Below are 13,288 nucleotides of genomic sequence, written 5' to 3' on the forward strand. Positions count from 1 at the left end.
GGAGAAGCATTTATTCAAGGAAGTTTATTAAATTTCAAGCCCACATGGAAAATCCTCCAGGATAGAACATATACAAGAACATAAACAAGCCTCAAGAATTTGATGAGAAATGAAATCATACAAATATGTTTTCCAACTACAATGGAATAAAATTAGAAATAAATAACAGAAGGAATTTGGTAAATTTAGAAATGGGTGGGAATTAAGCCACATACTTCCAAATAACTAGTGGGTCAAAGAAGAAACCACAAGAGAAATTAGAAAACATTTTAAGATGAATAAGAATGAATACAAAGCAAGCCAGAACATATGCAGCTAAAGCGACGTTTATAGGGAATTCTACAGCTATAAGCCCCTATTTTAATAAAGAAAAAGATCTCAAGTTAGTCACCTAATCTGACCTGTTAAAAATAGAAGATGGGCTCAGAAAAACCTAATGCAAACAGAAGGGCAAACATAATAAAGATTAGAGTAGAAATAAATGAAATAGAGAATTTTTAAATACAAAAGAATTTAAAAAACCAAAATTGATTCTTTGAAAAGATCAACAATATTGGAAAACTTTTTATTAGACTAAGAAAAAAAGAGACAACAAAATCATGAATGAAAGAGGGGACATAACTAGAGACCTTACAGAAATAAAAAAGATTATAAAAGACTATTATGAATAACTATGCCAGAATATTAGACAACTTAGATGAAGTGGAAGAACTCCTAGAAAGACACAAAATGCCAAAACTGAATAAAAAATAAATAGAAAATCTGAATAGATGCATAATAAAGAGAAAACTTCCCACAAAGAGAAGCCCAGGCCTATATGGCTTTACTGGTGAATTCTATCAAATATTTTAAGAATTAATATCCACTCTTCACAAACTCTTCTAAAATTAGAAGAGGAAGGACCACATTTTAACTCAATCTATGAAGGCTGTATTATTCTATACCAAAATCAAAGACTTTAAACAGTAAGAAAACTACCAACCAATATCTATTATGAATAATGGCTCAGAAGTCCTCAACGAAATAACAGCACACTGAACCCAGGAACACATAAAAGAATTATACACCATGACCAAGTGTGATTTATTTCATGAAAGTAAGGTCAGTTTAACATTTGAAAAATCATTTAATACAGTACACTAAACCAATGTAACGAAGAAGTAAAAACACATCATGATGTTAATAAACACAGGAAAAAGCATCTGACAAAATCCAATGAATTTTCATAATAAAACTCACAAAACTAAGAATAGAAAGAAATTTCCACAACCTTACAAAGAAAATATATGGAAAACCCACAGCTAACCTCTTACTTAATGGTGAAAGAATGAATGTTTTTCTCCAAAAATCAGGAACAAGACAAGGATATCAGCTCTCACCGATTCTATTCAACATTGTACCAGAAGTTCTAACCAGGGAAATTATAGAAGAAAATGAAATTAAAGCAATTCATATTAAAAGGGAAGAATTAAAGCTATTTCCAGTTGTAGGTGACATAATGGTATATTTAGAAAATCCTAAGAAAGCTACTGAAACACTTAAAGAACTATCAAAAGAGTTCAGCAAGGTGTAGATACAAGATCAGTTTAAAAAAAAAGTGGTATTTATATTGCCTAGCAATGAAAAATCCAAAATTGAAATTAATTAAGAAAACAACTCTATTTACAATATCATCTAAAAAAGGAAAATACTTAAGAATAAATCTAGCCAGAAGTGAAAGACCTGTACTGAAAATATAAAACATTTCTGAAAGAAATTAGAGTTATGTAAGTGGAAAGCTATCCTATGTCCATGGATTGGAAGACTTTAAGATGATTAAGATGGCATAAATACACTACCATGTGTAAAATAGATAGCTAGTGGGAACCTGCTGTATAGCACAGGGAGCTCAGTCCAGTGCACTCTGAGGACCTAGATGGGTGGGATTGGGGGAGGGGAGGGAGGTCCAAGATGGAGGGGATATATGTTTACATATAGCTGATTCACTTCACTGTACAGCAGAAACTAACACAACATTATACAGCAATTATACTCCAATAAAAATGAATGAATTAATTGTTTTTTAAAAGATGGCAATATTCCCCAAAGCCATCTACAGATTCAGTGCAATCTCTACCAAAATCCCAATGGCCTCTTCTTGGGATGGTGAAATGGTCTAAAATTAGATGACTATAATAGTTGCATGACACTGTGAATATATGAACAAAACCTCTAATTGTATACTATAAATTGGTGAATTGTATGCTATGGAATTCTATCTCAACAAAATTGTAAAAAATAATGAGTTCGTAAATAGTATATTGGTCACATAAGATGGAAGAGATTCTGAGGAGGAGAAGATATCTTTAATTAAGAAATAACCAAGAGAGATATTTATTCAATATTATATCTGAGCTAGATCCTGGCTGACCAGTGGAAGATAACAACCAACTATAATTAACTTTTTTATAACTTACTGGAATGGCCATGATAAGCCAGGTAAAAGGGGAAGAGAACAGAACTTGGGGGCACCCATGGGAATGGAAAGGGAAGTATGGGTGGGAGAGAAGGGTAATATCTTAGGGCTGATGGGAAGACAGATGAGCTCAAACACAGCTTCAGGGCAGAACCAATCTCTCCACTGTCGATTCTGTGGGATAAATTAGCTTATTGATTACTTGGTAATCTGTGTCTACTTTAAAAGTTTACATATATATGGAATAAAAAAGAAGTTGGTGTCAGTTTCCTATGAAGTTAACATACCATTTCACGTGACCCAGAATCCCACTTGCAGGTAATTGCCCAAGAGATATAAAAATACATGATCACTCAAACTTTGTATATGAATATTTACAGTGGCTTTATGTATAATCTACCAAAAAATTTGGGTTGGGAAACAACCCAAATGTTCTTCAGCAGAGGAATGGATAAACACACCGGAACTCATCCCTACAATGGAATATGACATATCAATAAAAAAAATGAACTTTTGATACACACAACAACAATGATGACTCTCAAACACGTTTTGCAAAGTGAAAGAGGCCAGACTCAAAGGTTATAGACCGTCTGATTCCATTTATGTGACATTCTGGAGAGGGGGCGATATGAGCACAGGAATTGGTCATTTCCAGGGTCATGGGAGAGAGAAGAGGTGACCACAGATCGGAAGCAGGAGGGATTTGGGGGGATGAATCTTTTCTGACCGTGGAGGTGGTTATGACTCCACATGTGGAAATTCTCAGAGAATGTTCGCTAAAGAGTGAACTTTACTGTGTGTAAAGCCTACTTCAGTAAACCTAATTAAACAAGAGACAAGAAAAGAAATGCAACATAGCCCCCTAGAATACTGCTCTTTTCATCCATCTGATTGGCAAAATTAAAAAAGACTTAACACAGAAGAAAAAAGCAAAAAGTTGATATGGAAGTAGCAGAGTGCTGGCTGCATTTCTTAGGGTTAGACTTTCCGGAAAATGCATTTCCTGAAATAATATGTAGTGAACTGCTCAGTGGGTGTTGAACAATAAGGGGCCCTGGGCTCCATCGAGGACTAAGGAGTCATGACAGGCTGCAGAGGCAGACCCAGAAGGTATGATAGGAAAGGCCAAATCCTGGGCTTCACAAGCAGACCCCAGGGCACCTTTGTCATGGAAATCAAACCTGAAAAGATCGTCCCTCTTTTTTTTCTTTGAATTTTATTTAATTTTTTATACAGCAGGTTCTTATTAGTTATCTACTTTATACACATCAGGGTATACACGTCAATCCCAATATCCCAGTTCATCCCACCACCACCACCCCTGTCACTTTCCCCCTTGGTGTCCATATGTTTGTTCTCTACAACTGTGTCTCTATTTTTGCCCTGCAAACCGGTTCATCTGTACCATTTTTCTAGGTTCCACATATATGCGTTAATATACGATATTTGTTTTTCTCTTTCTGACTCTCTTTAAAATGCACGGCTGCACACTTTCCGATGCATAGCTGTGGGCTGGGTCTTGGGCTGTGTCCTCAGAGCTCAGCACCTCCCCAGGTAGTAGGGGAGGGATGGAACCGACTTTGGTTCAGAGCCGACCCGGTCACTGTGCTAGCAGCTTCGTGCATATTATTTCAGCCAAAAAAAAACAGTGAGGACGGTCACATTGTTATGTTAACATGATATAAGTGGGAAAACTGACACCCAACGACATGCAATAACTTGCCCCAAGTCCTACACTGAATAGAAGGGAGGATGGGACGGGGTTGGGTCTGTCTGTGCTGAAATCCATGCTCCTTCCACCTCACTCCCCACCCTCCCCTGTGAAGAAACAGGAGGATAATCTCTCAAGGCCCACGCCCTGCACTGCATGAGTTCACCTGTCACCCTGGGTCACGGCCAAACCCCAAGGAGAGGCTCGTGGGTTGAAGAAAGCGCTCTTGGCCAGTCCCCGCGTGAGGAAGGACGCGACTTTGGGCCTTAAAAACCCAACACGGGAGGCTTTTATGCTCTGCCTCTCCTCATATCACGTGCAGTTATTTGCCCAGAAAGTGATGCTGAGAGACCCTTTATAACCCTCTGTGACGACGAGCCTGCGGCTCCCTCCGTGGATTCCTGAGGCTCTGCGTGTCTGCAGCCTTCACAGCGGCTGGTCACGGTCTTCTTTGCAACGGCTCTTCTGTTTCTAGCTGGGTTGTTAATGACCTCTTACGGTGTAGCCTCGCTTCCCCAAATCTTTCCTCCCAACCAGACTGAGAGTCCCTGACCTCAGGGCTCCGCCTCTGACACCCCACACCCTCCTGTGACTGATTGAAGGTGTCTCCCCGACGGTGCTCAGTGGGCCTTCCAGAGAAAAGCCAGTTGTCCGTGAGCCTAAACCCCCAGACAGGTGAGTCTGGAGAGGGTCGAGGTCGGAACGGGCAGCTTCTGCGGCAGGAACAACCAGTCCTCAAATCTTGGGACTCCTGACAATGAAGGTTCACCTCTCCCTCACTCTGTGTCCATCACAGCCTGCCGGGGACACTGCTCTGTGACCCTGAGGTTCAGGAAGCTTAGCCAGTGAGCAGGGCCATCCAGGCAGCACGTGCAAAGGCCAGTCCTGAGTGGCTGGGAGGGGTGACCGCTGAGAACGGAGCCTGGGGCAGGAGGCAGGGCCAGATCACTGGGGCGTGAGCACAGAGGCAATTGTCAGTGTAACGAATGTGGAATTGATCCTGAAACCTTGCAGCCTGTGTGAAGTACAAGCACAGAAATCAGCTCAGGGTGTGGCCTTCACGCGACTCTTCTATATAGATTCACAGGGAGGAGCTGGCCGTGTGGGCCCGGGACTTCACTACCCTCTCCACTTCTCTCTGGGTGTCTCCCAGGGACACATTCTGTTTTCACTGCGATCCCTTCCAGCTCTGACTTCCCATGGTTGCAGACTCTACTCATACTTACCACCATACCTTCCACACACACACGCACACATGCACGCATACAGGCACACACGCATATACACACACGTTGTTCTGATTTAACCTTGTCTGTCTATAGCATGAGCTGGATTTCATCTTGGCTAAGGAGGACCCCTGGCCTGAGGGGTCGCGGGTGGGCAGAAGTGGCACCCCTGCATCTCCATGCATGCCCTCCATGTTTTGGGGGCACCTGGCAAGACAGTGGTGCAGAATGACACTTGCTGACCCCCTGAGAGAGACCATAACTGAAGCTATCCTGAAGCGCTGCTAGCTTTGTTGTACAGGGGTCTTCAGGTCCTTCACTAAGGACCCCTGGGAGGAGGCTTGTGTAGGCCTCAGCCCTGAGCTCAGAAACTAACGTCTGCCCCACGGTTCAGGTGACCACAGCCCCTGCTCCAGGTGGCACTGGCCTGGTGAGACAGGGCCACACACGAAAGAGAAGGGGCGTAGCAGACGGGAAAGCGAATCGGCACGCCACACCCAGAGGGAAGAGCTGAGCTCCAAAGTCCCAGGATAGTTCCTCTTGACCAACCAAAGCACCGGCCTTCCTGCGGCTCTGGGCCTGGGGGGTGGAGCTGCCTCGGAGCAAGGGTCATGATGACTCTGAGAGGGGGGGGTCCTCAGGGAAAGGCTCAGAGAGGAAAAGGTTCACATACACCCTTTCATCCAGGGATGACAGATTTAGCTCCAGAGCAGGAAAAGGAGCAAAGCCTGCAGGCACAACAGTCTGCACCGTTCTCCGGACACCTGAGCCACCCAGCCTCTGTCTCTGACTCTTATCTCCACATACGGGGAGGTAAAGTCCCCGGCGATGAGGGAGTTGCAATGGCCAGGCACCCACACGGGTTTGTCCTTCTCCGGAAGCCAGGTAAGTAGGCTCAGCCTCCCTCGAAGGGGATGCACCCTAAGGGCACAGGAGGATCAGGGCCCGTGGCCGTTAGTTATCCCCCGTGTGTATCTTCCGCTGAGCTTCAGTTTCCCATGTAGAGGGAACCTCAGGGTCAGGACCCCGGGGGGAGGGTGACAGAGCCAGACATGCGGTGTGGTGGGCAGCATGGGTGGCTTCTGGGGTGAGTCTGCAGCCAGCGCACCTCAACAGGGGTGAGGGGAGCAGAGCAGTGGTAGCTAGTGTGGGGAGGAGACTGAGGACAGGGGGCGGGGCAGAAGCTCCAGGCCAGGCTGAGAAGTGGCTCCAGCTGGGAAGCAGGCACTGTTGGATTAGGACACTAAGAGGGGACGCTCTTTCTGACCACCCGCTGCCCCCTCCCATCCTCGCTGCAGCTCCGTCCTCCCAAGGCACCTGCAGGCAAACAGATTCTACTGTGCTTGGGCCTCTGCAGATGAGCAAGTGTGTGGGAGAGACTCTGCTGGGGACAGAACAGGCCCTGGGATAACACTCCATGGAACAAAGGGGTCCCCCAGACCGTGAGCCCGGGAGCTGCAGCCCAGCATGGCCAGAATGGAGAGGAATGGCCTGCAAGTGGCCCCTGACAGTCAAGGAGCCTAAGGTCCAACGGCTGGGTATCTGCTCTGGGTCTGGAGCCGGGAGAGAGGGAGCGCCAGTCCTGCCCGGGATATTCTTCTGTCCCCAGTTTTAACATTTCACTTTGAGGCTCAGAAAAGGGCTAATAAAACTCCTCTGGCTTCAGGTTGAAATACTAGAAGTAGTCTGGAAGGATTTAGCAACATCAGAGCAAGAAATACAACCTAAGCCTGGCTTAAAAGGCTGTGAAAATCTGGGGGCAGAGCTATTGAGCTGAAATGCTCTGTCCGCAGGCATGGAGCTGACTTCTTATCTCCCAGGCTCAGAAGCAGGACCCCCGTCCTGGGAGCTGGGCCGCGGGGGCTCACCGACCCCACCAGAGTCCCCGTGATGTCACAGCATTTCTCTGAGGTCTCCCGGGTCCCTCCCCACAGAGGAGTGTGGATGTGTCCACTGGGGCCTGGGGTATGGAGGGTCTTCCTGCCCCTGAAACACGAGTTCCATGGGGGACAGTCACCCCATCCGACACCCTCTCAGCTCTGCCATGCAGCAGGGGCTTGGCCTTCAGGAGCCCAACGGAATCAGCTAGTGGAGGATAGTAATATGGTAACGACCATTACTTACATAAGACAATGAAGTTTTATCAGGTCATTGTGCTTTGTGAAATGTCATTTTTAAAGTTTCTTCGATATACAAATATCCTCCCCACTTAGCTGCTTGAAAGATTGGAGAAGGGTTTGTCTTAACTAACTGATATGAGCTGATTTGCAACAGAGCGGCATCAGTGCAATGTTCGAAAGACAGTCATGTGAGCAGTAAAATGAGACTCGGCAAACTTCGTGCTTTCTGGCTGGTTGTATCTCGGGACTTCATGTGTGAATAGCTGACCCCCTTGTTCACAAATCTCCCAACTCCTGTTATAGATGGGCTCACTTTGGCTCGTGGTGTGTTCAGGACTTTCAAAGCCCGTTAGAAAACAGTTACCGAAAGTGACACCTACTTTCTACTTCTGATTCAGGTGAGGTCAGGGAAAGTACTAGAAAGCCTCACAGGGAACAGACCCCCAAAAGATGTAACTTGAACAGTAAGATGACGAAAATGGGACCACAGGGGTGAGATGAATGTCTGAACTGTGGGCCACTGATTCTTACTTCCCCCTGGGTCGGGGACTTCAAGCAAGGTCATGTTCAATAAGTGAGATGCTGTTAAGTGTCACACATGTCACAGATTTGAGATTTTACAATGGAAAGTCATTTAGTCCATCCCAAGCTGCCTCCCATAACCATAAAGCCGCTGTCCTTCATGCATCATCATTTTATAGTATGTTTTCATAATTTTTGCCAATCTAGAGAAACGGCAAAGTACTGAAAATGCCCCTTTTTAACGACATTTACGTGTCCTCCTTTTATGCAAAGCTTGCATGCCTTAGGGAAAAGCTGCAGAATTCCCACCGAGGTTAGCAGCTTATCAGTCGGTGCTCACTGGGGCATGTCTTTCCTAGAGCCTGTGCACAGACCTGGCCAGCTCTCGGGTCAGCGGCAGCCCCTGGGGCGCCCTTGTGAAACTCTCTTGGCATTTGCTCAGGGGACAGCGACGGTCCCTTCTTGCATTTCCTTAGGAAGCATCTCAGCTTTTGGAAGACAGCCCAGGCTTTCAGGGGATCCACAGTCGTAAAGGACACACCACTTCCTGAGTTCTGTCTGATCTGCTGTTTCCACCTGAGTCATTCCAGAGGCAGATGGGTGGTTCCCAATTAATTGATGATTATGCACTTCACACTGAGGACGTCCTTCAGGCCACATCTGTATGCTTCTCCCTGAAATAAAACATTTAAGGAGCCTGAAGAAACAGAACGAAACAGGAAAGAGGAACACTCCCAGCAGCCCCTCCAGACGGCACAGCCCACGGATCTCCTGGCTTTACTGTACCCTCCCCAGTCGGAGGGAAGCCAAGCCATCCCAGGCAGCAGGCTGAGACCACAACACCAGCCCAGGGAGGGGACAGTCCCACTTGCATGGCTCCCAAGGAAAGCAAGCTTAGCCTCACCCTTAAAGACACTCATGCACTGGTTGTAAAATAGACAGTTGGGACCATCTGGCGTGCAGCGTGGCCGCAAGATTCCCCTCCAAAGGGCTCTGCTAGCGCTCAGACGTCAGTAACCAGGATGATAGGGGCCAATCAGACAGATAAATCTGGATGGAAGTTGTTAATCGTGTGGCATCATGAGCAGGACCTGTTCCAGCTCAAGAAAACTGCGGAGGGACCAAGACATTGCTTATCAACCCAGCCTGCAACGTAATTTAGTTTTACTTGATAAAATCACAGCATTGTAGGAGAATTCTTCACGAAATTAATTCTATTTGGGGGTCACAGCGAAACGAAGCATATTTCCAGAAAAGACAAAATCAATTATCCTTTCCAAACTGCTGTTTGTTTTCAAGTTTGTGCAAGTGTAAAGGCCTCGAGGAAGAGAATTCCACGGGAGTCTCACTTGGGGGGCAGCTCCTTCTAAGCTTGTGTTTGCAGACAACCAAGATACTGACTTGCCTTCTGAACATGCTGGAATAGCATTTGTCTTTAATTCATCAACTCGAGGTTGAGCCCTGCAGGGCGTTTGCTGGCCTCTGGGGGGCAGGATGAGCATGCTTCCAACCTGGGGTCCTGGGGGAGATGAGGGACCAGCCAACCCTCAGGGTGGGCCTCAACGTGATGGCGGTGCCACAGAGACAACGCACGCATGGCTCTGTGTCCCCCGACCCTAACCCACAGCCATGTCTCTCAGAGTCCTGGCTTCTGCACTGTCCCACTGTCTGTCTCCTGACCCAGACACCTCTCCTCCCTCTCATGCCCTGGTGCCCTTCACCCCTGCCTGCCCGGCGGCCCCTGCTGCCATCCCCTCACACGCAAGGGGCTCAGCCTTCTGCTCCAGGCACCGAAAGCCACACGATGAATCCCCCCAGGCAGGTCTTCCAAAGACTCCGTGCTGGCTTTGGGCCACACTGCTCTGCCCACACCTTCGGTCCTCACCCTGTTGCCCGTGGAACACAGCAGCAGGGTTTCCATGGCAATTTCTGGGTCATTCCGGCCTGCACCTCCAGCATCGGGCACCTAGATACCTAGCAGGTCAACACAGCGCTTGTACATCCTTACCAAAACAACAAAGGCAGGGACTCAGGCCATAGCTGTGTGGTACTGGGTCAACAAAGCCCTTTGCTTGAAGCGTCACCTTTTAGCAATGCCTTGGACATGTCAGTGCTCCCCACCTCAGGGATGGCCCTCAGTGCCTCTGCTCACTCTAAGGGTCACCACCCTTTCCTGGCAGGGATGAACCAACCGGCTGCATAGGCACCAGCCCCGTTTGCAGGGTCGCTGAGCCCAGAAGAAAATGTAAGAGTCCCGTCCACGGATTCTGACAACTGGCCACTGACTATTTTCCTAAAGTCAGAGCAGCTTTTCCCCAAAGGAATCAACTTTCCAGAAAAGCTAAGAATGGAAAGTTGGGAAAGAGTGAGTAAATACAAGCTGGGTGTCAACCTGCAGGCCCTTAGAGTTCACCATCTGCCCAAAGGGGGGCACGGCTGGGTGAGCTCTTCTAAGATGCGGACCCTGACGTCCTCCTATGGGCTCCATCCCAAGACTAAAAGCCTGGACCATATTAACTTATCATGACGTAGCATCCCTGTAATCCTGGATCATTTACAAAGCCTGGCCCCGCCTGTGGTATCCTAACCAGAGCCCAGCACGTAGAGGTCTTTGAACAGCTTGCTGTCTGAAGCAGTGGGTCAGCGGCCAGAGCCCTGCAGCTCCATGTGTCTGCAATCCCTCAGAAGCAGCGGCCCTGGGAGCTTCACCGGACCCCACCCAGACCCACTGAGGCAAAATCCGCGTCTTATCGGGACCCGCGGGCACCGTAAATTAGAGAAGCGCCGAAGCAGAGCCGCTTCTCAGCCTTGACTGCACGTCACCAGACAGTGTCTGAAGTGCTGAAGCCCCGTCTAGCCAGGACATCCCGATGGGACAGGTAGGGCACAGCCTGGTGTGGCCAGAAGCTGTGATTCTGCTGGGCCTCCAAGCGGGGGTATCACTGCAGAAGCATGTATCTGAATCGCCCACCTGAAACCTGGTGAAATGAGAATTTACAGACGTGGGTGGTCGGTGGTCCTTAGAACACACTTTGAGGAACACGGTCTGTTGGGTGAGTGAAGATGTGCGAAAATCATCAGATGGTTCTTTGTTCCTTTAACTATTCTCAGCTCACTCCTGAGCCGCCATTGTAGCCAATGGCAGGAAGGAAGAGAAACAGAATAATCAATTATGATGCTTCCAATAGTGAAGAATGTGTCTGAGATTGATTCTGCTTCTTTAGAGCTGATTCCTCACCATCCAGGGCTGCTCCCAGGCGTGGGGTCACGGTGGGGAGGTTGCTCCCAGGCACGGGGGTCATGGTAGGAGTTCACTCCCAGGCACACGGGTCATGGTAGGAGTTCACTCCCAGGCACACGGGTCATGGTAGGCGTTCACTCCCAGGCACGCGGGTCATGGTAGGCGTTCGCTCCCAGGCACGTGGGTCATGGTAGGAGTTCGCTCCCAGGCACGCGGGTCATGGTAGGCGTTCGCTCCCAGGCACGCGGGTCATGGTAGGCGTTCGCTCCCCGGCACAGGGTCCAGCTGGGGCTTCTGTGTTCCTCCTGAGCACCAGGGCAGGGCTGGTTTATGTCCGCTCGGGCCTCACCACCCGTTCAGGCTGTGCTCTCGTCTCTCCTGGGTCAGGGTGTTTCCTATTTGCAGCTCTACTGGCACAGTGGGCAGGTCTCAGCAGCGCCTCTTCCCCCAGACTCGCCCCGTGTGTCCTCGCCAGCGCATTATCCGGCAGCCTCTCCTCCCGCTGCCTGGGGCCGCCAGCTCCCAACTCTTTGCACCTTTGCCAGGCGAGGGCCGAGAAGCAGAGAGCACAAGGCCCTTGTGCTACGGGCATAGGAAATACGCAGTCGGCCCTCGACCAGCGCAGCCCTTTCTAAACCGGCCTCTGCTGTGCCTTCCTGGCCCAGGGACTTCTCCGAAGGGCTCCTGGTGTCGCAGGCCAGACCCTGAGAAGGGAGGCGCAGCCCAGGCCCACCCGCTGTGCCACCTCCTGCTGCCTCACCACCTCTGGGAATCTGAACATGGAGAAGAAGCCCAGCCTCCAGCCTCCAGCCTCCTCCCTCACCTTCCTCCCTCTCCTCCAGCCTCCACTGCCTGTGGGAAAGGAGGTTATTCCCCAGGCCGAGGCGCTAAACCCTGGCCATACGTTAAAATTAGCTGAAGAGGTTTTTAAACTACCAGGCATCCTGGCCTCACCCTAGAGATAGATTTAATTGACCGGGAGAAAGGTGGGTGGGGTGATTTAAAGCCTGGTTGACATTTTGACGCGCAGCCAGCGTTGAGAAGCAGCTTAAGTCCTGCCTTGAGGTCCTTTTCCTCTTTTTTCCAGCAAACCTCTGTGCCCTGGGGCTCCCGGGCGGGCTTGCCTTTTGATGGGAACTGGAGTTGTCTGGAATCGGAAATCCTTTGCGAAGCCTCACTCCTGACAACTATCCCTGAAAATTGTTTTAGGCACCTAGAAACAGCTTTGTCTGCAGGTGTCTACCTTTTACTCTGAATGAGGAACCCTATTGGTCCCCTGGTGGCACCCCAGAATTTATTACTTAAAGGGAATGAAAATTCACCGTTTTGGGGAGGCTCTCAAGAAGGAGTAGATCAGAGACAGAACTGAGTGCATCTGTCACTCGCTCTGCTCACCGCACGACAGGCCAGTGAATCGGGAGGCGAAGCGCCGAGACAAGGAGTACGACTTTATTCGGAAAGCGGCAGACAGGCAGACGGAGAAGATGGCAGACTAGTGTCTCTGAAAAACCATCTTAGGAGATTTGGATGCCAGTTTCTTTTATAGCACAGAGAGGGGGAGGAGATGAGGAAGTAAAGGAAAAAGGCCATAAGATTTGCAAATGTCCCCTGGAACGGCCAGCCTCGGGGAGGGGGTGTGTTAATTTCTTCTTTCTTGTAGCCATCCGCAGGTGGACAGGGTCAGGAGGTACCAAGGCACTTGGGCTTAACATTCAGGCAGAGGGGCGGGGTTCCCTGAGGCAGGCCATTATGTATGATTATAATAACAAAGGCAACGAAAAGCAAAGGTTAAAGTTAAAGAAACAGATCCAACATGGGATCAGACTTGGCTCTTCCCTGTTACACATCCACGTTCAGTTTGGGGAGGCCCTGAAGAATCCCCATGGGTAAGGGCGGGCGAGCAGCGTGGGGACCGCCTGTCGTGTGGGCGCCACTCTGGTCCTGGGGGCAGCAGTGGACGAGACTGGGGCTGGTCCAGCTAAGGGAAGCCCTAGGCAGTACTGTGTGAAT

The 13,288-nt window shown here is 48.9% G+C and overlaps 1 long non-coding RNA gene across 8 annotated transcripts in view; it reads right to left on the reverse strand.

Annotated features, from left to right (window-relative positions):
- Nucleotides 1-1,107: 1,107 nt before the first annotated feature.
- LOC132593646 (uncharacterized) overlaps nt 1,108-13,288 on the reverse strand; it is a 511,924-nt gene continuing 499,743 nt past the window's right edge. For 7 of the 8 annotated variants that reach the window (XR_009559383.1, XR_009559385.1, XR_009559380.1 and 4 more), the window contains one exon: nt 1,108-8,711. This is a non-coding gene — a long non-coding RNA (uncharacterized lncRNA). The remainder of the gene's footprint in view (nt 8,712-13,288) is intronic. The other variant, XR_009559386.1, reaches the window with a different exon arrangement.

The sequence above is a fragment of the Globicephala melas genome, chromosome 16 (genome assembly GCF_963455315.2).
Source record: "Globicephala melas chromosome 16, mGloMel1.2, whole genome shotgun sequence".
NCBI lineage: Eukaryota > Metazoa > Chordata > Mammalia > Artiodactyla > Delphinidae > Globicephala > Globicephala melas.